At 36.3% G+C, this 25,846-nt stretch overlaps 1 long non-coding RNA gene across 2 annotated transcripts in view; it reads left to right on the top strand.

Annotated features, from left to right (window-relative positions):
- The window catches only part of LOC122213467, a 38,777-nt gene extending 16,575 nt beyond the window's left edge, over positions 1 to 22,202 (top strand). For both annotated transcript variants that reach the window (XR_006199529.1, XR_006199528.1), the window contains exons 2-4: positions 2,507 to 2,679; positions 5,631 to 5,682; positions 21,989 to 22,202. This is a non-coding gene — a long non-coding RNA (uncharacterized LOC122213467). The remainder of the gene's footprint in view (positions 1 to 2,506; positions 2,680 to 5,630; positions 5,683 to 21,988) is intronic.
- Positions 22,203 to 25,846: the final 3,644 nt, after the last annotated feature.

Here is a 25,846-nt window from a genome sequence, read left to right as displayed (position 1 = left end):
CAAAATGTCTGCTTGTAGGTAGTTTGTTCGAATTATATACATTGCTATGTGTCTGAGGTCTCTGTTAATCTAGAAAGATTTCTTCTATCCAAATCTTCCTTCTTCTCGTTCCACACTACTGTCACATTACAAAAACTGTGTCAATTGTCCACTGGTATGAACCGCATTCTTGATTGGTCTATCTCCTTTCTTTGATGTCATTTATATTTTTGGAAGAATTATTTTTCTTTAAAAATTGGAAGCATTATTTACAAATTTGTATAAATTCAGGTTCAACTTGGGAATAATGCTTCTAAGAGGTATAAAATATCTGGCTGCCTCCCTGTTAATAATCGTAAGATTGATCATGGGTTCTAGTGGTAACAGCCTAATTCCTCCTTTATAAAGTTCCCCATTATTCTTTCATTTAATTGTTTACTTCTATGCCAGAAACAATGATTTCATTACAAATTGAAAAATGGCAATGTTCTAATTCTGATATTTCTTCCTCATTTATTATCTAAATTCTTCTCTAAAAAAACTTTTCATCATTCGCTAAGAGTATTTGATTATACTAAAATATAGTTAATATGAGATCGGCAGGGAAGATATTAAATTTTCCTTTAATTGCCAATTCCAGAGTAAGGAACTGGTGCTCTAGATACCACGGTGGTAATCAGTAGTTTTTTGTTTGTGTTATTTCTTGATATTATTGTTGGTTGACTCTATCTTCTCTGTAAATATCCTTATTAACTCACTACTTTAAAATATATATTCCATTTACAGTAATGAATAGAATCTGATTTTACTTTTGTTGCAGAATTTTCCCATCTTTGTTCAGTGAAAATTCCTTAGTTTAAGTCCCAAATTCCTTTGGCTATAACACTACCAGATTTTTATTGTTTCTTTGCTTTCTCATACAAATATCAGACTCACCCCAAGCATTTCTTACACTATTCCTGGAATCAGTCAATAGTTTCAAATTACCACTTGTGACAGCATTTCAGAGTCCACAGTTTTAGGAACAGAGGTGCCTATTCCTATGGGGCTGACCTTATTTTTAGGGTTTTTTTTCCCTAGTGAACAGAACTAGGATGGATGGATGATGGATGGATGGATGGACAGATATATTACAGATTAACAGATAAATGTATAGCATGTTTTCAGACATATAGTCTTTAGGCTTAATGAATTAACATAACTAAGAAGTAACTTTGTTAGTTATAAAAAGTATACTTGGCATTCTTCAAAGAAAAAAAAAGACAGGGAAGAGAAACACCAATGGAGAGGAGAACTTCAGAGGTGATCTTAAGTTTGTTGTTCCCAGGAAAGGAAGTCTTAGCTAATGGATTTCAAATTTGCCAGTGTTGATGACAAATCTAAATCCCAAGTGGAGATGGCTGTAGGCAATTTTAGGCAAGAGTCTGGAAGGATGCCAGAATTTGCAGAAATACCCTAACCTATCACCATTAACAGTTGGTTTATAGAAGTCTTTTTGTTGTGAGTCATTCTCCTTTTTAGTGACCTTTGGATTCCTATGTATTCAGATTATAGCACACCCTTGCTTCTGGCACTTACTTTATTTTTGTGAATACAATTTCTCACTTCAAATAAAAAATGTTTCCTTTTAATGCATCTGGCTTCTTTATAGTTGACTAAGAGGAAGGATAAGCTGATCGTGCCAGTACAGTATTCACAATCCCTTTGACATTTATTTTTTTCTGTTTAAAGTCAATGATTTAGCATTCTAGTACCTTAATTTGAAGTATATTTTAGTACGCACTAGTCATTTTCTCAGCCATGGTCAGTCCCCGGCCTTTACAATACCAAGTCTTCAAAGAAAGGACTAGATAATAGCAAACACTAATAATAGCAAGTCTTCAAAGAAAGGGCTAGTTAATCGCAATGCCTTAAAGAAAAAAAAAATAGCAAAAGGCATTCTTTACTCAGATCAGAGCTTGCTAAACCTTTCAAGGAAGTGTGAATACAGACAGACTGAAGCACAGTCAGAAAGGACCAGCTTCCAATGAAACATTTCTTGAACATCTCTTGTAACAGAAATTCAAGCTTATTTGACGTGCTATTTCACAAGAATGCTTTTATTTATTGAGTGCATGGTATGTGCCAGATGCTGTGTAAGTGCCTTACACTTTTCTCCCCATCTAATTGTCTTAATCCAGCAAGCTGAGGCTCCAAGAGGTTGAATTAACAGACACCTCTAAAAGACAGGGTCAGGATCTGAACCCAGCCCACTGGATGGCCTATGCTCTTAAACATGACCCTTCAGAATCATTTGCCAAGTTTAATCCACAGTTTTCCATACTCTTTCCATATTCTTTCCATACCTCATTTTTAGAAGTTTGCCATAAATATTCTGCCCCATCCAGAGGAATCTCGAATAGTTGATCCAGTGTGGTCCCAAAGAATAAATACGTTTTGCAAAGAATCTGGAGGATTATCATGCTGAGGGTTAAGGGTTCACTTTGAGAAACCATATGCCTTTACGTTTTTTCTTCCATCGACGCAGCTCCCTATGTTGACTTTTTTCTTGTGAAGAAAATATGAAGCTGCTACATCCTGAGACAAGTCCTACTAGACCCAGGAGGTGGCTGAAGTGGTAAGAAAGGAAGAGAATGATTGACATTGAGGCACAGCACCACATGTCTTCCTTGTTCCCCTGGCAAGACCAAGTGGATGATGGTAAATTTACATTTATTTATTTATTTATTTAGTTAGTTAGTTAGTTAGTTAGTTATGGTAAATTTACTTTAAAACATTGCCTGTCTTGGCATGCACAGATGCGTTCTGCTTACCATCAGGTTTGTTGAACAAAAAAGGCATTTACTCTCTGTGTTGGAAAGGTAGTACTGGAGGTTAGAGGAGAGCAGGGAAAGAGAAGATATGTGATGTACTGCACTAAATGAATTTTTCTCCAATTTTTTTTTTTTTTTGCTAAGTAGTACTCATAAATTTTTGTGAATGGATTTAAAAGGTATCTTTGTTTTTGGATATATGTGTAGGGATTTGGCATCAAAATTGACCCTAAAAGACTACCTAGTTTGCATGTTTTAATGAGACCTTTTTTATTTCTAAGTTTCTTTATTTGAGACAGAGAAGAAAGTGCACGTGAACAGGGAGAGAGGCAGAAAAAGAAGAGAGAGAATCCCATGCAGGCTCCTTGCTGTCAATGCAGAGGCGGCCGACAGGTGGCTCAATCCCATGGCCCCGGTATCATGACCTGAGCCAAAATCAAGAGTCATATAGATACTCAACCGACTACTGAGCCACTGAGACACCTCTTAACCAAACACTTTTAACCATAATATACTTAGGTTAAAACGAGTTTCCTTTGAGTAGACATGTTGGCAGTCAGCCAGGAATTTATGCATATTTTGGCAGTGTTTAAGATGTCAAAAAAAAAAAAAAGTCAGCCCCTATTCGGGAAATTTAAAAATATCTTCATAAGTTTAAAACCTCTAAGTGTGTTGACCAGTAAGCTGGAACAGCTTTTGTAGAGAAATAGGTACCTCTGAGAGCTGAGAATTGGAATCAAGTGGTTATAATGAAATTTACTTTAAAAGTTTCTCACCAGCGACATTTATAGAATATTTAGATTTTGAAGAGTGCCAGGAAGGAAGTCTAATGTATGTATTAGGATGACCAACCAAAAAGGGTTGCCAGATTTCATGTTTGCTTCTCTGGCTTCCTGAGTGAATGAAAGGGATTATGGGAATTGGGGTCCATAAGGTGGAAGGTTGCTCTGGGGACAATTGTTCCCCAGGCTGTAGAAGAGTATTTGGATTGAGATATTGAGGCTTGAGGTCCCAAGCATGGAGAACCCCTGGCTCATCTGCTTGCTCTTGTACTAACAGTGCCTTCTGTATAAGAATGCAAAGCCACAGGACGTGGGTACCAAACACTGTAAAACATCATCTGCCCCAGTGTTATGGACTGCTCTTCTGCAGTGACACAGGGTGACATCAAAAAGCAAATGTTGTGGAGTTTAGTAAGACAAGTTCTCTAGGGGTGAAGCTCGATTTCTTTCAGTAGATCATTTGGGAATGGGAGACATGGGGCATGTCTAGTAGGGCAAATGTGTTTCTTAATTTATCAAGTAATAACAGCACATTTATAATTCAACTAGAGTAAAACCTTGGTTTCTGAGCATAATTTTTTCCAGAAAATTGCTTGTAATCCAAAGTACTTGTATATCAAAGCAAATTTCCCCTTAAGAAATCATGAAAATTCAGATGATTTGTTCCACAACCCCAAAATATTCATATAAAAATGATTACAATAGTGTAATATAATACAAAACAATAAAGAAAATACAAAATATAAAGAAAAATAAACAAATTCACTTGCACTTACCTTTGAGATCCTTTTTGGCTGGTGTGAGGGAGATGAGAAAGAGGAGGGTTGTTGTGTAGGATGATTTTCACTGTCACAAATGAAATCACTGCTATCTGTTGATTCAATGGAATCTTTTTCTGCATGGGGGCCATTGTATACACTCACACAGGAGTTGACTACAGTACAGTATTAATAAACTCTTGTCATATACAATAAAGACTTGGCAGTCTTTAATGTGACTGCCAATAAGGCAGCAGGAGAAAGGGTCTATATCTGCAGGCAGCCTGACCTAGAATGAAGCAAAGCATTCCTAAGCTTACGCTTATATGGAAAAGGACTGTCCATAGGTGCTTTGAAGTGACAAAACAATATACTAGGTGCCAGTTGTGGGCACCTTGCAATTTATGACAAATCACTGATTTTTGACAAACACCACAGCTTGAGACCAAGCATTCAAGCATAGGAAACAATCACCCACCACCCGCAGTGAGAGAAGAACCACTGGCTTAGTTATGATCACGTGACATTCAGCGTCATGTACTACTCATATTTCAAGACATCGCTCGTTTATCAAGTTAAAATGTATTAGAAATGTTTGCTTGTCTTATGGAACACTCGCAGAACAAGTTACTCACAATCTAAGGTTTTAGTGTATATGGAAGAGTTCATATTCTTTGCAGTTGTAGCCCTAGAAAGCTGGCTATGAAGATGTCAGTAGAAAAATAAAAGTCTGGTTCTCACTGGAGTAGCTTGTTAATCCTGCGCTGGAATACGCTAGAAGTGATACTATTAAAAAGATTACCTATAAGACATCTCTGGAGCCACACACTTTGGTCCAACACTGGCTGTATCCTTGATGGATATTTCACATTCAAGTTATTTAACATCTCTGTGCCCCAATTTTCTGATCTGTAAAATAGGAATAATAAAATTATTTGCTTCATAGGGTTTTTACAAGATTACATGAGTTACTGGATGAAAGAGTTTTGAATAATTCCTAATACTTAGAAAAATGTCATTCTTGATATGTACTGTTTATTAGTTTATTATCATTTCGATTATGAGTGTGCCTTTAGGACATGCCTATTACCATATTCGGAAAGATTAGTTGATTATATAGGTTAATAAGCTCTTGAGTAAAGTTGCCAGATTTATCAAATAAAATTACACAATACACAATTAAATTTTAATTTCAGATATTTTTTAGTATGAGTACATCCTAAGTATTTATGAATACTTATACAATATTCTAACAGCTTTTTACCCCTTTTGTAACTACTGATTTTATTCTCCTATAGTTGCAATCAAGGTCTCAAGATGGAGTCATGGTGTGGTCAGCCGTACATGCAAGTAAGTCCTAGAGTAAGGTAGAAGCTTATCTCCAAAATGAGGTCAGAAAGAAACAAGCACAGACCTTTACTGCAACTACTAATAACAGAAGGCATCTTTCCTCTGGTGGCTGAAAACTGTTAAAATATAACCCAGCAGCCTCTATGTAATAAAGGATAAACAAAACAATACAGAAGACAGCAGAGCAAAGAGAGGAGAAAGACAAGATTATCACAAATGCTCTCAGCCCCTGGAGTTAGCTGACCAGATTTGATATACCACTGGCCTTTTCATTTATAGGAACCATTACATTTTCCATTTAGCTGATATCAATTTGTATTAGATTCCTCACACTTATAGCTGAAAATCTTCTAGCTAATAAAACAAGTAAAGGTCATCTACAAGGCCAGATGGGAACAAGAGAACAGTCCAAACCAGGGGTTTGAGAATCTTTTTTTTTTTTTTTTAATTTTTTTTTTTTTAACGTTTATTTATTTTTGAGACAGAGAGAGAGAGAGCATGAACGGGGGAGGGTCAGAGAGAGGGAGACACAGAATCTGAAACAGGCTCCAGGCTCTGAGCTGTCAGCACAGAGCCCGACGCGGGGCTTGAACTCACGGACCGCGAGATCATGACCTGAGCCCAAGTCGGCCGCCCAACCAACTGAGCCACCCAGGCGCCCCAGGGTTTGAGAATCTTACAATTAGTCCTAATACGTATCCTACCACATTATTAGTATTCAATAAATAATGGTCATTGTTAATAGCATATTTATTACTTAGTAAGTGTCTAAAGAGTGAAATGTAACTAATTTGAGATGTGACATTGAGTTGCACCTATACAGATTTTCTGTAAAAAGGATGAAATGTAACTAATTTGAGATGTGACATCGAATTGCACATATACAGATTTTCTGTAAAAGGGCATTTAAACCAACTTGTGTCATTCTCGTTCTTCCTATAGTCAACACGCTTTTATTTTCCCAAAGAATCTTCATAAATATTCTACAATAGCACAGCGCCGTTAGAAACGTTTTGACAAGATGAATTAGACAAGTGGAGATTTTAGTTCCCTAGAAATACACATACTTGAAAGAATAAATGGATAAAAATTGCTGGGGCAACTTATGTTTGTGTTTTGTCAAATTTTCCATGTTTGCAAAATTGTTAAAGGCATCAGATGACCCAGAACGCAGATTTCCCCTCCTGTTGCTTGCTTGATGCCACGAGATTATTAGAATATGGTTGTAGCTCCATTCTGTAATCCTCTCTTAGACCTAATTTCTTTTTATAATGCAAAAATATGGTTTTGGCAGTTGATATCATTTTGGTCAAAATCACAATGGCAAGGACCTTTTACAGTAAGAAAATAACAGATCTTCGTGATTTATATATTAATTTCTGTAATTCTGAAGCCAGATGAACATAGATCTGAACGTCAACTTTGCTACTTAATGTTTGAATGACCTTAGTCATTTCCTCTTTCTACAACTCAGTTTTCTTCTCTGAAAACTGGACCTCGTAACAGCACCGGCCTCATACGGTTGTTGCAAAAATTAAATAAATTAACATGTATAGTGTACTCACAACAGTCTGTGGCACATGGGAAGCAGTATGTGAAGTGTTAGCTATTATTATTATGACTATTGACCCATTGGTCCTAACCTGGATCCTCTCAAGAAGTTAGCACATTCTATTATTTATTAATATGCCTTACTCCCATAACTGGGAAACTCATGTTCACAGGAGTCAAGGAAGGAGCCAAGAAGACACAGCAAGAGTGGCAAATATGTGTCTCAGCCTCAGGTATAAATGGTGTGAAGAAACAGGAAATGTCTTTTGTGGAGATGCCAATTATTATTTTTTGACATTCTCAGAATCCACAGGCAACATTTCCAAGAATTGATAAGATATGAAATGGTTGGTTTTATTTATTTTCTAAACGTTTATTTTGAGAGAGAGAGAGAGAGAGAGAGAGAGAGAGAGCGAGACAGACAGACAGGCAGAGAGGGGAGAGACAGAATCTCCATCAGGCTCCCTGCTATCAGTGCAGAGCCTGACGTGGGGCTTGAATTCATGAACCGTGAGATCATGATCTGATCCAAGCAAGAATTGGAAGCTTAACCAACTGAGCCACCCAGGCGCCCCGTGAAGTTCTTGGTTTTAAACTCAGGAAATCTATCTGCACAAATCATTTTTCTTTCATTCAATGTAGAATTAGTCAAACCAGTTGTTTTTAATAATGGACCATTTCTTGGTGCTTGCAAGTTAGGGAGGTTTTCTAAGGAAAAAAAATATTTAAGCTTGAATTTTAAGATGTGAACTATTTTTGCTATTTCTACTTTTTACTTTTTAATTTCTTTTCGGTTTTTATTTTGTGTTGCTGGTTTTGCATTACAGTTTTATCTTGTACTACTAATAACTCACACTGACCTAGATAAAAGTTTTCTCTGTAGGTAGGCAGACTGTCAGTAATTAGAGACCTGACTGTATTAAGAGCTACTTATATCAAAATATGATTCACGGTGCTTTTCAGATAAGGATTTGTCTTTGGTCTCTGGCGAGGTAGCAAATACCACATAATCTCAAAACTTCAACAGTTTATATATGGAATTTGCAAGCATGTGGATATGGCAAGCACAAATTTGATGCCTATGTTTAGAATCCTTACGACCAGGTTGCAGACTGTAAGGCAGCATTTATGCAGTAGAAGGTGAAAATACAACACAATGACAATGCACAAAGAAACTGCAGAAGTGATTTTTACCCTAATGTTTTTTGATCAATAAGGAAAACAAGTATCTTTGGCATTACAAAACCAACTCTAATTAAAAAGAGCAATGTTAATGTACCTCATCTGATTATTTTCTACAATACCAGGGATTGATAATGTACCAAGTATGTGCCATTGAAAGCATAAACTGCACCAAAAATCATCCATGCTCATGTAAGAAAGCAGTCCAGTTTTGGGGCACCTGGGTGGCTTGTCGGTTAAGCGTCCGACTTCAGCTCAGGTCATGATCTCGCAGTCTGTGGGTTCGAGCCCCGCATCGGGCTCGGTGCTGACAGCTCAGAGCCTGGAGCCTGCTTCCGATTCTGTGTCTCCCTCTCCCTCTGGCCCTCCCCTGCCCATGTTCTGTCTCTCTCTGTTGCAAAAATAAATAAAAACATTAAAAAAAAAAAAAGCAGTCCAGTTTTGGTGAAGAGACTGTCTTTTTTCCATCGAATACTCTTTACTGCTTTGTGAAAGATGAGTTGGCCACACGTTTGTGGGTCCACTTCCGGGTTCTCTATTCTGTTCCATTGAACTATGTGTATGTTTTTGTGCCAGGGCTATACTGTATGGATGATTTCAGCTTTGCAACACAGTTTCAAGTCCGAAATGGTGATGCCTCCAGCTTTGGTTTTCTTTTTCAACACTACTTTGGCTATTCACGGTCTTTTCTGGTTCCATCCAAATTTTAGGGTTGTTTGTTCTAGATTTGTGAAGAATGCTGGTGTTATTTTGAGTGGGATTGCATTTAATATGTAGATTGCTTTGGGTAGCAGAGACATTTTAAGAATACTTGTTTTTCTGATCCATGAGCATGGAATGTTTCTCCATTTCTCTGTGTCTTCTATTTCCTAAGTTTTCCATAGTTTTCGGCATACAGATCTTTTACCTCATTAGATAGGCTTATTCCTCGGTATCTTAAGGTTTTTGATACATTTGTAAGTGGGAATGATTCCTTGATTTCTCTTTCTGCTCCTTCATTATTGGGATATACAAATGCAAGTCATTTCTTTTGCATTTTATATCCTGTGACTTTGCTGAATTCATGCATCAATTCTAGCAGTTTTTTGATGGAGTCTTTTGGGTTTTCCACATACAGTATCATGACATCTGTAAGAATGAAAGTTTGACTTCTTCTTTGCCAATTTGGATGCCTTTTATTTCATTTTGTCGTTTGATTGATGAGGCTAGGGCTACAAATACTATACTGAACAGCAGTGGTGAGAGTGGACATCCCTGTCATGTTCCTGACCTTAGGGGGAAAGCTCTCAGTTTTTCCCCAGTGAGGATGATACAGCTCTGGGCCTTTTCTATATGACTTTTATGATGTTGAAGTATTTTCCTTCTCTCCCTACTTTCTTGAGGGTTTTTATCAGGAAAAGATGCTGTATTTTGTCAAATGCTTTTTCTGCATCTATTGACAGGATCATACGGTTCCTATCCTTTCTTCTATTAATGTGGTGTATCACACTAACTGATTTGTGAATATTAAACCAACCCTGCAGCCCAGGAACAAATCCTATTTGACCATGATGAATAATTCTTTCAAAGTACTGTTGAATTTGATTTACTAACATCTTAGAATTTTTACATCCAAGTGCATCAGAGATATCGTCCTATAATTCTCCTTTTTAGTGAGGTCTTTGCCTGGTTTGGGAATTAAGGTAATGCTGGCTTCACAGAAAGAGTTTCTAAGGTTTCCATCCATTTCTGTTTTTTGGAATGGTTTGAGAAGAATGGGTATTAACTCTTCTTTAAATTCCCCTTGGAGGCCATCTGGCCCAGGACTCTTGTTTGTTGGAAGATTTTTGATTACCGATTACTGATTCAATTTCTTTGCTCGTTATGGGCCTATTCAAATTTTCTGTTTCTTCTTGTTTCATTTTTGGTAGTGTGTATGTATTCGAGGGATTTCTCTGTTTCTTCCAGGTTGCCCCGTTTGTTGGCATATCATTTCTCACAGTATTCTCTTCTAGTTGTTTTGTATTTCTCTGGTGTTAATTGTGATCTCTCCTCTTTCATTCGTGATTTTATGTTTTTGGGTCCTTTCTCTTTTCTTTTTGTTAAGTCTGGCTAGGGGTTGATCAATTTTGTTTATTCTTTCAAAACACCAGCTTTTAGTTTCAATGATTTGTTCGGCTGTGTTTTTGTTTCTATATAATTTATTTCTGCTCTGATCATTATTATTTCCCTACTTCTGCTGGTTTTGGGCTTTCTTTTCTGCTCCTTTTCTAGCTCCTTTAGGTATACAGTTAGGTTATATATTTGGGACCTTTCTTACTTCTTGAGATAGGCCTGAATTGCAATGTACTTTGCTCTTAGGACCACCTTTGCTGCATCCCAAAGGGTTTGGACTGACATGTTTTCATTTTCACTTGCCTCCATGTATTTTTTAAATTTGGACTTCAATTTCCTGTGAACCCATCTATTCTTTAGTAGGATGCTCTTTAACCTCCATGTATTTCAGGGCTTTCCAAATTTTTTCTTACAGTTTATTTCAAGTTTCATAGCATGATCTGAAAATATGCATGGTATGATCTTGATCTTTTTGTACCTGTTGAAGGCTAATTTGTGACACAGTATGTGATTTATTCTGGAGAAAATTCCATGTGTATTTAAGAAGAATGTGTATTCTGCTGCTTTAGGATGAAATGTTCTGAATCTTTCTCCTAAGTCCGTGTGATCCAGTGTGTCATTCAAAGCTATTGTTTTCTTTTTGATTTTGTGCTTAGAGGATCTGTCCATTGTTGTAAGTGCAGTATGAATGTCTCTTAGTACTATGGTATTATGATTAATGAGTGTAATAACGTTTCTTATTAATTAATTTATATATTTGAATGCTGTCAAGTTGGGGGCATAAATGTTTATAGTTAGATCTTCTTGATGGATAGACCCTTAACTATGATATAAAGCCCTTCTTCATCTCTTGTTACAGTCTTTGTTTTAAAATCTAGTTTGTCTGCTGTCTCTCTCTCTCTCTCAAAAAGAAATAAAAAAAAAGGCCGCCTGGGTGGCTGAGTCTGTTAAGCATCCGACTGTGGCTCAGGTAATGATCTCATGGTTCATAAGTTCAAGCCCCATGTTGGGCTCTGTGCTGGCACCGTAGATCCTGGAGCCTGCTTCAGATTCTGTGTCTCCTTCTCTCTCTGACCTTCCCGTACTCGTGTTCTGTCTCTCTCTCAAAAATAAACATCAAAAAAAAATCTAGTTTGTCTGATATAAGTATGGCTACTCTTTCTTTTGTCCTCCATTATCATGACAGACAGTTCTCTGTCCCCTCACTTTCAATCTGCAGTCGTCTTTAGATCTGAAATGAGACTCCTGTAGGCAGCGTATAGATGGGTCTATTTAAAAATCTATTCTGCTACCTTATGTCTTTTGATTGGAGCATTTAGTCCATTTACATTCAGAGTGATTATTGAAAGATATGAATTTAGTGCCATTGTGTTACCTTAGAGATAATGTTTCTGGTGATGTTCTCTGGTACATGCATCTGGGATTCAAAACTCAATGTCTTAAAGGACCCAGCAATGTGTGGATCTGCTCCCCTCCTTCAGAGTCAAGTCCCTCCATCCTGTTAATGAAAGGCTTTGGCTGGCACCTGCATGGACTTTTGTCCTTGGGGAGACAACAAACCCCCTTTGAAAAGTATTCTGGGAAGGGGACTGTTCTCTCTCAGTGCCCCCTCAGAGATGTCTACACCACATTATACACTCTGGGACCAGCTCCCTCCTCCCCAGGAGTGTGTGACACAGCTCCACTCCAGAAAAAGTCACACACATCCAAAACTTCAGAGTTTGAGCTCCAAAGGCCTTTGCAAAAAGGAACTGAGACATTCAGTACTTCTTGCTTCCCAGTCCATGGCCCAGAGAGGTTTTCTTCTTGTGCTAACTCAGTGCCACACTATCAACACCTCTCCCTTTTGTCTTCCCCTGAAAGGGTTCCCTCCTCTCTGTAATACCACGGTTTTTCTCTCCCCCAATTCACATCCACACACCTTGAACTTGCCAAGGTGTCTCCCTCCAACAGTGCAGATCCTTCTGCCAGTCTTCAGACCGATTTCCTGGATGCTCCAAGTAATCTGACCTCAATACAAATGAGGGATGAGGAAAGCCCAGTGTCCCCCTACTTCTCCACCATCTTAATTCCTCTCCTGTAATAGTTTTTTAAAATACATTTTAGATATTAGCCCCCTAGTATATCTATGGTTTGCACATATATTTTCCCTTTCGGTGGGTTGTCTTTTCACTTTACTGATGTTTTCTGTTGCTGTGCAGAAGCTTTGTGACTTGATGTAGCTCCGCTTGCTTATTTGCAGTTTCGTCGCTTGTGTTTTTGGTGTCATATTTAAAAAATCATCGGGGCGCCTGGGTGGCTCAGTCGGTTAAGCGTCCGACTTCGGCTCAGGTCACGATCTCGCGGTCTGTGGGTTCGAGCCCCGCGTCGGGCTCTGGGCTGATGGCTCAGAGCCTGGAGCCTGCTTCCAATTCTGTGTCTCCCTCTCTCTCTGACCCTCCCCCGTTCATGCTCTGTCTCTCTCTGTCTCAAAAATAAATAAACTTAAAAAAAAAAAATTAAAAAAATAAAAAATAAAAAATCATTACCAAGAACCATGTAAAGGAGCTTATTTCTATGTTTTCCTTTAGGAATTTTGTATTTTCAGGTCTTACATTTAAGTGTTTAGTCCATGTTAATTTTTGTGAGTAGTGTAAAATATGGGTCCAGTCTCATTATTTAACATGTGATTATTCAATTTTCCAGTACCAGGATTAGAGGCCTTGTCTCCACTCAATATTCTTGCTTCCCCTGTCAAATATGCTTGGGTTTATTTACAGGCTTTTGATAACGTCCCATTGATCTATTTGTCTGTTTTCAGGTCAGTGCCATACTGTTTTTGATGACAATAGCTTTGTAGTGTAGCTTGAAATCAGCAAATGTGATTCCTACTGCTTCATACTTCTTTTTCAGAATTTCTTTGGCTATTAGGAGTCTTCTGTGGTTCCATATACATTTTAGGAATGTTTCTTCTACTTGAGTAAAAATGTCATTTATCCTCATAGGGTTTGTATTGAATCTATAGGGGGCTTTTGGGAGTGTTGACATTTTGACACTAATTCGGATTTATGAATATGGGCTAACTTTCCATTTATTTGTGTCTTCTTCAATTTTTTAAAAATATCTTTGTCTTGTAGTTCTCTGAGGAGAGATCTTTTGTGTCCTTAATTAAATTTACTCCTTAGTACATTATCGCTTTTGATGCTATTGTAAATGGGATTCATTTTTTATTTATTTTGGAGAAAATCCACTTTTAGTGTACAGAAAACCTAAAGATTTTTGTGTGTTAATTTTGCATACTGAAGCTACATTTATTGACTAGGTCTAATGGGTTTTTGGTTGAATTTTGAGAGTTTTCTGTATACAAAATCATGATGTGCAAACAGACAATTGTATTTCTTTCTTTCCACTTCTAATACCTTTTATTTCTTTTCCTCGCCTGATTGTTCTAGCTAGGACTTCCCATAGTATATTAAATATTAGTTCTGAGAGTGGGCACCCTTGTTTTATTCCATATTATAGAAATTTTATCCAGCACTCCTGCGCTCAAAACACGACTACTTTGTTTCACAAAATATGGATTCTTGATACTGTACTTAGCCTATATATACACCTTATGTGGGGAAACTTAATTTTTTCAACAAGTTTTAAAACTTATTAAGTATTAAGATCAAGCTTTAACTCTTTATTACTATAATACAATGTCCTAGACAATGTTGAGCACAATAAGCTCTTAATAAAGATTTATTATCTCTCTTGACTGGCAGTATTAATTTTCCCTTTCTTCTTCTTTTTTTTTTTTTTTTTTGAGGGTTAGCAAGAGAGAGCATGAGAGTGGTGAAGAGGGGCAGAGGGAGAAAGAGAATCTTCCTGCATGAGAGGATCAATGCAGCACTCAATCCCACAATTCTGGGATCATGACCTTAGCAGAAACCAAAAGCTGGGCACTTAACTGACTGAACTACCGAGGCGCCCCTCCCTTTATTCTTAAATGAAACAAAGACAATCAAAATTTTGTCAGGTGCAACACATATTAAGTTTTCTCTTTAAATATAATTGATTCTTAGGAATGTGTAAATTTCTTATTTATCTTTACATTTGTAGGATGGGGACCAGTGCCTACCATCTACTAGGAACACAGTAACTTATTTCTGAATAAGTAAAATAGTCAAAGTCGTGTTACTCTTAATCTCAGATACACATTTATAGTCAGCAGGATTCAGTTGTGAATAGAAACATACGAGTGCTTTTTCTGAGACAGGACCTTGATTATATCCGTTGTAACTTCTTTATCTCCTTATACAATCATTTGTGATTTCCACTAACCATTTGCCAACCAGATCATTTGGTCTCTGCCATATCCATCAGTCCATAATGAGAGTGATGTGTATCATTTTCACTTCTAATGACAGGGCAAAGTAGTTTCCTTTTCCTTCTTAAACAAATCCTTGGTTTTCATAATCTTTACCTTTGATCATCACTGTCTTTGCCAGGAGCTATTTGATTTTAATACTCAATTTTTAATAAAAGTGCCAATTGGGAGACTCTTAATTTTCTTTTGAGCTAAAAATCAGTTGCAATTTTAATTTACTTTCTTTTCCTTTAGGCAAAAAAAAGGCTTTAAAAGACACTGCATTTTACAAACACTGCATATGGAAAAGTTAAGTCATAGAGAAAGAGAACATTTTTATTGTGGTGGTGATTTTTCTTTCAGAATTCTAAGAAAATAGAGGCCTGGGCTATAGTTCTAAGCAGTGACATGTAAAGTAAGGTATTTTTGTTGTTGTTGTTAAAGAAGGATCAATGGCAAGATGTCACTTTTGACGGTCTTGATTTGGTCTTTCACTGGGCTGAGCATATGATTTCGTGGCCATTAGGTAGCCCCCAAGGTGCTCTTTCCTTACATTGACGGATGTTGTTTCCTTTGACACAAGGTTTCAGTATGTCATGCATAAGTCATTTGCCCTGGAAATCCACGTTATTCCTGCATAATGGTATTACATTTGGTGTTCTCATTTTAGATGTTGACCAAGTCTCATGACCTATTCATTTAATTCTTTCAACTTTTTCAACCTTTTTTTTTTTTTTTAGGTTTATTTATTATTTCAGAGAGACACAGAGCTCAAGTGGAGGAGGGGCAGAGAGAGAGGGAGACACGGAATCCAAGTCAGGCTCCAGGCTCTGAGCTGTCAGCACAGAGCCCCACATGGGGCCTGAACCCACCAACTGTGAGATCATGACCTGAGCTGAAGTCGGACACTCAACCGACTGAGCCACCCAGGCACCAACCCCTTGCTGTATTTTTCCTATACAAATCTATTTCTCTTGAAGGCTTGAATTTTAGCTTGATACGTGACTGTTAAAATGTAATTTGTGCCATTAAAATATGGTGAAACTGGGCCAACTACCTCTCAGTATCTCTAAGCATAGAGTGAATAGAGGTAGACACAAGTTTCCAAAGATAAAAGACATTGTTAAAGATGACACAAAAGGCATCAGCAGATTTTTGTTAGTATTTGTAATATTAGAAAACAAAGAATACTGGGGTGCCTGGGTGACTCAATCAGTTAAGCATCCCACTCTTGATTTTGGCTTGGGTCATGAGCCTAAGGTCGTGACATTGAGCCTGGCATCAGGCTCCATGCTGAGCGTGGGAGCCCACTTGAGATTCATTCTCTCCCTCTGTCCCTCTCCCCCACTCATACTCTTATCCTCTCTAAAATCATAATTTTTAAGAAAAGTTAAAAATTTTGTTTGGACAAGTGAGAGTGAACAGAGAGTGAGAAATTTTAGCAGTTGTTTCTGTCTATTACAGTCTAAGGCAGTCTGGATCATAGTGGGTGAGCTATTTATCCAGCATCTCCACTTATGGTTTTGTTGTTGTTTTAATACATGAGTTTATGAAAAAGTTACTGGGAAAGCCCACATACAATTTTTCTCTCTTTGAGTTTGTAAAGGAAGAAATGACTTGTGTCTTTAAACTACCATATATGCTCATCTGTGGGTTTTTTTTCCATATTAAAAACAGTATTTTCTCCAGAAGAGTGCTTTTTTATTTTATCATTTAACAGTGCGAGTAATTCATGATTTAAAAACTTTGTAATGGGAAAAATAAGAATGCTTCCTCAAACTCTAGTGCCTGTTTTATGCAGCTAAAAACTGCTAAAAGCCTATTTTTCTATCTATCCATTAACATATGTTAAGAGTCCCAGAATACCCCTTCCATACATATATAGGCACACCCAGTCAAAATCTTTTGGCCCTTGAAAAATCAACAGAAATTTTGAAGTATTTTCAAAGACTGCTATCAGCAATATAACTGTTTGGCACAGGGAAGAAAGCAAATCCATTAGAGGGTATTTGATATAATTTCTTTCACTACAGATTAGTTTATTCTGCTTATCAGAATTCACAGCAAAACATTAATATGTTTAACATACCCGAAGGGTTTCCCTTAGTAAGGGCTAATGAGCAGATACATCCATCTATAATGTACCACAAGTGGGCTATAATTTTTCTGCAAAATTTGACTACCTTTTATATAAAAGTAATTATAACTTCACAGACTGAGTTGAAAGCCAAGAATGAAAAGAAAGCAGAAAGATATAACCTTTGGTGAGGGTAAATATCACTCAATAAAAAATGACCCATAATTGATGGAAAATTGGAGGACGAAGAGGACATTAAGTCAACTGTTGTAACTTTAGGACATCTGGTAAAAACACAACACAACACAACACAAAACAAACAAACAAAACCCAAGCACTTTACCTAACGTTCTATGAATCATGAAGCTTTCCAGGATCACTGAGGGCAACAGGCACTATTCCTAGCTCCGTGTATGCATCAATCACTGGCCTTGATTAGTTTCCTCACATGCATGCCTTGGTAAGTATTCAGCTGAATATTCAAGGGAACCTTCTACTGATCTATGAAATTCTTGCTCTCTGGAACTCTTTCCTCGCTAGATTCTGTGCTGTGAATTCCTGCTGCTTTGATTTTCCACTCTCAGCTTCCTGTTACTAATGCAAAGATCTGTAAGACTATACTTGGATATGTCCTCATTACGCCCCAGACTGAAAACTACCTTAATGCAGGAAGCTTGGGTCTTCCTAGGGCTCGTGTTCCTCTCCATCCCATTTGTAAGGGACCTTTTTTCTTCATTTCGTGATGCCCTGTGTTTTTTCACAGTTGTGTCATTTTTTCTTTTTTATAGTTTCATTTGGGAGCATATATCTGGTTTCTGTTATTCCATTTTGGCCAGAAGCAACAGTCCTGTATTTACTATGTTTTTCACCTCTTACTGATACCTCATTTATTCCTTATTGAAGACATTCTCATTCTGTTAATGTCACATTATAAATACTATTGGATCTTATTCCTGAAAAATGTTTTCATTTTGCTCTCAGATTGAACACATTCCTAAGCTAAATACAGAAAACTACATGATTTTTTTATATTGTTTGAAATTCAAAGACATATTTACATTGACTCAACCTTTTATTTATTGCTCTATTGCATCTAAGTGTCATTCCTTTTGGCTTTCACTATTATATTTCTGCATGTTTTATCCGCTTAGTTTGTGATTCCTCAACTATGCATTCAAATCTTTAGTTTTTCAAACCCATATATTTCTAGTCCATTCTCTTCTGTCATCTGTCCCATATTCTGTGTATTCTTCCATCTGGAAACTACCATTATAAATGTGCTAGAACTCTCTCTTGTCTTCCTTTTTTTCTTCTTATGTTTATCTTTCTGTGTCTTATGAGTGTGTACTTCCTCATGTCTAATAGTTCTCTAATTTTCTTCTTTTAAAAATTTTATTTTATGCTATTATATTAAAAATCACTGCCTGTATTTTTCATTTCTAGATATTCATTTTGTCCTATTATGTAACATTTTAAAGTTGTATTCTCTTATGGAATTCTGATCTCTTCTCAGGTTTGGTCCAGGACTGGAGATTCCAGTTTTCATAGGTTTTTTTATTTTTCCCATCCATAGCATGAAGAAAAGAGAAATTTCATTCTGTAGCTTGTGTCCTCCATTTTCAGAAATTATATAGTACTTAAAGTGCCCTGGCTTTATCAATGGTCTTATTTATAGCTTTCCGTTTGCCTGCACTTAAGGCTACATCACTTTCCGCCACAGTCCAGACAAAACCCAAGTGCTCAGTTTCATTATGTCTTATTTCTGGTGCCAAGGATCACCAATGTCAACTTGATTTCTTTACTCTGAGATGATTGTCCTTCTCCTTGTCCTTCTCCTTCTTCATTTAAGACAGGGCTCCCTTTTTGCCATTTTTTAAAAATTGATATATAGTGAAGTTTGGGTCATGGTTCATTAACAGTTTTTACGAATTTTTGCCTGGATAGTGATCCACACTAGTTCTATAGGCTAAGATTGTCAGCAAACTTAATGTAACATTTTATATACATTATTTAATTTATTCCTCATAATGATCCAATGAATACATGTTGATAGAGGGGGGAAAAACAACAACTAAGGCTTAGGCATTTTAAGTGACTTGACCAGAATCACATGATCAGTAAATATTTTGACTGTGGTTCAAAATCAGGTCATGGCATCTCTTGGTTATGCAGTTAGCCATTAACCTCTATAACTGCATCTTTAAGAGACAGGACATTTTGACACCTTATGGATATCTTTTTTTGTTGTTGTTTTGTCTTGTTTTCTAAAAGGAGAAAAGACCTCAATTATTTGACTTGCACTTGACAGTTGAATCGGAGTAGATCCAAACTATGTTCTTCGCAATTTAAGTATCTTGTGAAACCTGTTCAAATTACTGGGAATGGAGTAGGGTTTGTTATAAAGAAAAGAAAGCAGAATAATGTTATAATATTAGATATTGGCAGGTAGATCAAGCTTATGTCTTTTCCCTTGCTGAAAAATTATAATATTTTAAGTTCCATGGATGGGTAATGGAAAGCTTTCTCTCATAAAAATTCTGTAAGTTTATTTTGTGATGTGCTAAAATCAGACTATTTGAAGTCACCCATGATCAGTCTTTGATACTGATCATGCTTTATCTATCCATCTTGAACTAAAAAGCTTACTTAGGGATGTATTGTCCTCTTAATTTAGTTTGCTTTCTCAGCACTACTTCTGTCATTTGCATTATAAAAAATGAATCCTTAAAGCTGTGATGAATTTCTTCTTTCAGCAGCAAAACAATCAGTTACTCAATTCATGAGGTTAAGTAGATACATGTCATTGGTTTATCACCATCATCATCATCACATCCCCATACCAAAAATCAAAGTTCAAATTACCTTCTTTACATATTGATATTGTCTCTATGTTTCTTTTCTATCTTGTAGAATTTTCCAGAGAGTTTCTCATAATTATATAAACTTCAGAAACTCCCACTAAAGTTATACAGACCTAACAATTCATGTCTCTGATAGACACAGATTATTGCTTATCTGAACTGAAGTTCTAAGTCAGATTGAATCTTACTCTTTCTCATGAATTCCCAATTAATTTAGAAAATAGCACTATTTACTTTATAAATGTAATGCCCTAATAAGATGCACATTTCTATCCTTAAAAGTTTGTCTTCAGTATTTTCCAATTCTCTTACTGTTGCTAAGTTACATAGTATACCATTAGCATCATTATCAGCAAAGATAATTCTATCACTAACATCAAGAAACTGAAGGATACAGGGGATGGGACTTTTCATTGTGACAAAAATTACAGAAGCTTATGGGGATGACTAAACAAAATTGGAATTTGTCCAGAGGTCAGCATCTAAGCCCACAAAGTATCTCACTTCAGGTATGTGAGGTGTAAGTCATCCGTTCCACTTATACATGGAGAGAAGAATTTGGCCAGATTTTAGGTTTCCTTTACTGTTTTCTACTTCTCTACTCTGCCATCCATCCCCAATAGCCCCTACCTGACTCTGTCTTAGCCACTCTGGAGACCTGAATATGTTTCTGTCTATTTGACCAGGTGCTAGTCACAAACCAATTATTGTATTCTCTTTTGAGATTCAATAAAGTTCAAGTTAATCACCCCAAAATATTGTTCAGTGGGTTCTGGCTTCCGACCTTTCTGAGGTGATTCCCATACAGTCATAAGAAGTTCCAAAACTTTAATGGTCAATTCCAATGGCAGGCCTGACCACCATGCTAACTGCCAACATAATCTGGAAAGCTTTTTCAGAAACTAGTCTAAATCTTATTTAGTCCAATCAATTACTGTAACAGCATAATTCTTGCCATTTTATCTGTAGTCATAGGCTAATATGAGATTTAAGTCTAAATTCTTTTTTTTTTAATGTTTACTTATTTGAGAAAGAGAGAGAGAGACACCAAGCAGGGAGGGAGCAGAGAGAGAGGGAGAGAATCCCAAGCAGGCTCCATGCTGTCAGTGCAGAGCCCGACATGGGGCTCAATCTCACTAACCATGAGATCATGACCTGAACCCAAATCAAGAGTCCTATGCTTAACCGACTGAACAACCCAGGTGCCCCAGAATCTTAAGCAGGCTACAAACTAAGCACAAAGCCTGACATGGGGCTCAATCCCATGACCCTGGGACAAGACCTGAGCTAAAATCAAGAGATGGATGTTCACCCAACTGAGCCACCCAACACCCCTTAAATCCTTTAATTATATTTATGAACCCATGAATTAAATGATGCTGAATCTACCTATTTTAATATATTTAATTTGAAATAAGTCAGTCTATTAATTCAGCAACTTTTCCGGAACTGGTTACTTGCACCTAATTATAACAAGTGATATATTCTCTCAACAGTGGACATTACTTATACTATTCTTTGAATACATTTTTGATGGTGTTCTTAATAATTTCCTTAATTATAAACTTTTAGAGGTAGACTTTATGAGTGGTTAGATACCATCATATTTTTAAAGCTTTGGTGTTTACTAAACAAATGCACACTGGGAAGGTTGCATTAATTTATGTACCCAACAGCATAATGAGGAGGAGGAGAACTTAATACTACTTTTTAACTTTGGTCATGGGTAAGGTTCCATGTGTGCTGAAAAAAAGTTTTGCCACTAAAATTCAACAATTCAAAGATCTATGTAGGTTTTTTTTCAATGCATGAGATCATGTTTTAAACGTGATTGACACAATTATTTTAAAAATTAAAATCATACATAAGGCTTAAAGAGTTAACTAAGTATTGCAGAATATGGATATAAAAGAGAAAATGACAATAAAAATGAAAAGGTTCAATGGAGAATCTAATACATTATGTAGCGAGGGACTTACACACAGAAACATCATCATGAAATTCCAGAGGGTTGAAACAAAAAATGTTAAAGACGCAATAAGAGACAGAGTCATTTACATATAAACAGTATTCAAAGAGTAATATCAATTAGTTAGAAATCAACCGAAAATGATTCAACATACACTTTCATGAGCTACCAGATTACTAACCATATAGGTAGAGAATACAGAAAAACTGAGTAAATTTACCTCTTTTGTACCCTTTTCTTAGGGAAGTTGCTTGAAGTTGTGCTCCAGCAAATTGAAAAGTTAAACCAAGAAGTCATAAGTAAACAGTGGATCCAACCTAAGAAATGTAAGAAGAGACATTCCAATTGAAAAAATCAAGAATTCTAAGTGTATTATTTTAGATATCATGATATCTGTCAAGAAAAATATTGAAGTAATTGAAAACATTTACAAGTTGACTTTTAGATACTATCTGTATTTACTAGGCACATATGTTACTTTTCTATGGATTATAAAATAAATTTTAAAAATAAAAATTCTATTATAAGGGATATTAATGTGTTCATAATAGAATAAAACTGCAAATCACTGACAATTTCTGTGTCTTAAATCATAAGCAAATGTATGGGTGCACATAACAACACTTAGTTACTGTCTTATTCATCAATAAACATAGTGGGAACTCAAAAGTTTTGTGAAATGGATAAATCTGATTCAGTGATGAATATGGATTTTTAGCTTGATGAATCCAAAGATGCCTGAACCTTTCTTAGAGAATAATTCATTAGTCAAAAATTCATGAGAATGAGTAAGTATTTTCATTTTCTTTGGGTAAATACCTAGTAGTGGAAGATACCATTTGCAAATATATGTTCCCACTTAGGAGGTTGCCTTTTTATTTGGTTGATGAGCAACCCAAGTGTCCACTGCTAGATGAATAAAGAAGATTTTATACATATACATATACATATACATATACATATATATATATATATAAAACACACACACACACACACATATATATATATATATATATATATATATATATATATATATATATAAACAATACATATACACATATACAGTATACAGACATACATATACATGGATATTAGCCATAAAAAAGAATGAAATCTTTCCATTTGCAACAACATGGGTGGACCCAGAGGGAATAATGCTAGGTGAAATAAGTGAGTCAAAGAAAGACAAATATATGATTTCACTTATATGTGGAATTTAAGAAACAAAGAAAAAAGGCACAAAAAAAAAGGATTCTTAAATACAGAGAAGAAAATGGTGGTTGCCAGAGGGAAGGTGGTAAGAGAACTGTGAAATAGATAAAGGAGAGCATGAGTACACTTATCTTAATGAGCACTGAGTAATTGTTGAATCATTGTATTGTATACCTGAAACTAATACCAAGCTGTATGTTAATTATAATTCAAAAAAGATCATGAGAACACATCCTGATTTCAGAATAGTACACAGCACTGCTTCAATGGTGGATCGTTACTATGGCCTCAAGAAAGCTAAGAATTTGTTTTAATAAGGCACAGGTCACCACTCTCTACTTCTTCCTGAACCCTCTTCCACTCTCGTTAACTTGTCTTTTTATTAGCCTTTTGAAGAGCAGGCAAAAATATTCCCACTTCATAATGAGGCAGAAATGATGGCTGCATCTACATTGTGATCTAAATTATGGCACAAAGTCTGCATGCTTTTAAATATCTGGCTCCAACTAGTTCTATCCAAGTTTACATTTTAAGAGAAGAATGGTATTAAGATGAACACCCATTTTAGTCAGGCACAGAGAGGTACCTTAGTACTTCACATTATCCCAAATGCAAACATTGCTTTCTGAGTTTAGAGAAAGCAAAACACCATCTAATTTGATCAGGAATACATAGAAGGAGGGAGTGGGGTGTTGATCTCTAGTTTTTCTGCTGCTCATAAAGGAGGTTGTGGAGGGTGTCCAATCAAGACTGCTTGCACTGGGGCACAGGTAGGGCAGGGGTGCGTTGAGAAATCTTCATACATATCAGTCTTAAAAAAAAAAAAACCGTGACAAGAAAAGAGGAGAGGGATGTAAAAAGTAGTAATTGTTAATTTCAAGCTTCCCCTGGGGCTCTAGCATTTGCCCAGGGACCTGAAGTGGAAAATTAAAAAAAAAAAAAAAAAGTACGTGAAAGGAACAACGACAACTGGAATTCCCTAGAAACATTTGGAGAAAAGTAGTCCAGAGTTCCATTTTTTTCAAGGGATGCATTAGTTTGAGTTAAACTCAGGATTCTCATTTTATTGGTGTAGAGTTTCCATGAAAGGGAGATAAATAAAAGTAAATAAAACATGAAATTGTGAGCCCTTCCCAAATGGAATATATAGCTTAAAGATTCACAGTGATTCGATTAAATAAGCTCTGTGGGAGATCAGATTGCAGGGCATTAGGTGCTGAAATGGGAACGTCTAGGGAGCTCTTTATCATTTAACCAGAAAATGAAACTAGATAGAAATTTTAAAAATAAACTTGTTAGTGGGAGAAAAGCACTCAATGTCATTTTGTTTATTAAAAGAACATGCTCAACAAAACAAGCATTTCCTACCAAAACAAACAAACAAACAAACAAACAAACAAACCAAAACTAATATTTAATCAGCAGAATAAGCTGCTTTAGCATTTTGCAAAAATTCCATGCGGTGCTTTCTATTTGCACGCCTCTGTGCTTCATGTGAAACATTCTACCATTTTTGCCAAAGGTATTATTTTTGCTTTTCCATTTAGTCACAGTGGAACAGCGTTCTGAAGAGTCAGGGACAAGAATATTTTTGTTTTCCATTTGATCATTCTCTCTTGCTGCCCAATGATACTACATGGTATGTTCTTACAAAGCAAACCTCACAGACACAGTGTATGTTCCCAGCAATCTGATAAATTAAGAGTCTTAGCGATTTTTTTATAGAACAGTTTAGCAACCTTTCACCAGATGAGTGAGTACAAGGTAACAAAAAAAAATGTTCTTTTTGCCATCCTGAATGGGATAGTTCATCATTTGTAATGAATTAGCAACATACAATATGATGGGTCATATAGAGAAAATTGGCTGGAGTAAAATAAGTCAATAAACATTTACTATTAGGACCATGTTAAAATTATGAAATGAGTGATTCCATCCCATAAAAGCCATAATGGAGATGTTTATCATCCTGAGAGACCTACAAAAAGTTGCTGTTACTTCTTTTTTTTAAATATAACTTCCTATATGCCAAAGGAAAATGGGAGTGATATGAAATTATTTGGAATTATTGGCAAGCATATTCAGAGAAGGAGTATGTAACACTTCTTTATAGCTCATTTCTAAAATATTTTAAAAGGAATGTATGGTTTTTTGACTAAACATTGTTAAAATCCTCAAGAATGAAATTAGTAGCTTCCGGGAGAAACTGCTCTGTCCAATTTAAGAGGTTGGAATCATCCTTATATATAGCAGGCAGCAGAAGAAAATCATACAATTTTACAAACAGAAAGTAACCCAGAGATCATGAAATTCAATTTTGTACTCTGACACCATGTTGCCTCACTTACTCAGCAAGGGACATGTGATATTCTACTCAGGGCAATACCACGGTGATACATTTTTTTTTCCAATGTAACCTCTCCACTCCCATAGCATCAATGGCTATATGCTGATGTAAAAGGTCATTACCTACAATTTAACAAATATTTGGAGGTTATAAAAGGAAGTTAAGAAGGTACTAAATACCAACTTTTTTGCTAAAATTAACACACATATACTCATAAAATTATATGCTAAGTATATCAGTGTTACAACATTTTTGTTTAAGGTTTTTCTTATTTAGTGTAAATATACCTTTCAATCATTTTTTTTTTACATTTATTTATTTTTGGAAACAGAGTGAGACAAAGCTGAGTGGGGGAGGGGCAGAGAGAGAAGGAGACACAGAATCTGAAGCAGGCTCCAGGCTCTGAGCAAGCAGTCAGCACAGAGCCTGATGCGGGGCTCGATCCCACGAACTGTGAAATCATGACCTGAGCTGAAGTCGGACGCTCAACCAACTGAGCCACCCAGGCGCCCCTACTTTTCAATCACTTTTGACCACTGGT

Source organism: Panthera leo, chromosome A2 (genome assembly GCF_018350215.1).
Source record: "Panthera leo isolate Ple1 chromosome A2, P.leo_Ple1_pat1.1, whole genome shotgun sequence".
Taxonomy (NCBI): Eukaryota; Metazoa; Chordata; class Mammalia; order Carnivora; family Felidae; genus Panthera; species Panthera leo.
This window is presented reverse-complemented; position numbering and strand designations above follow the sequence as displayed.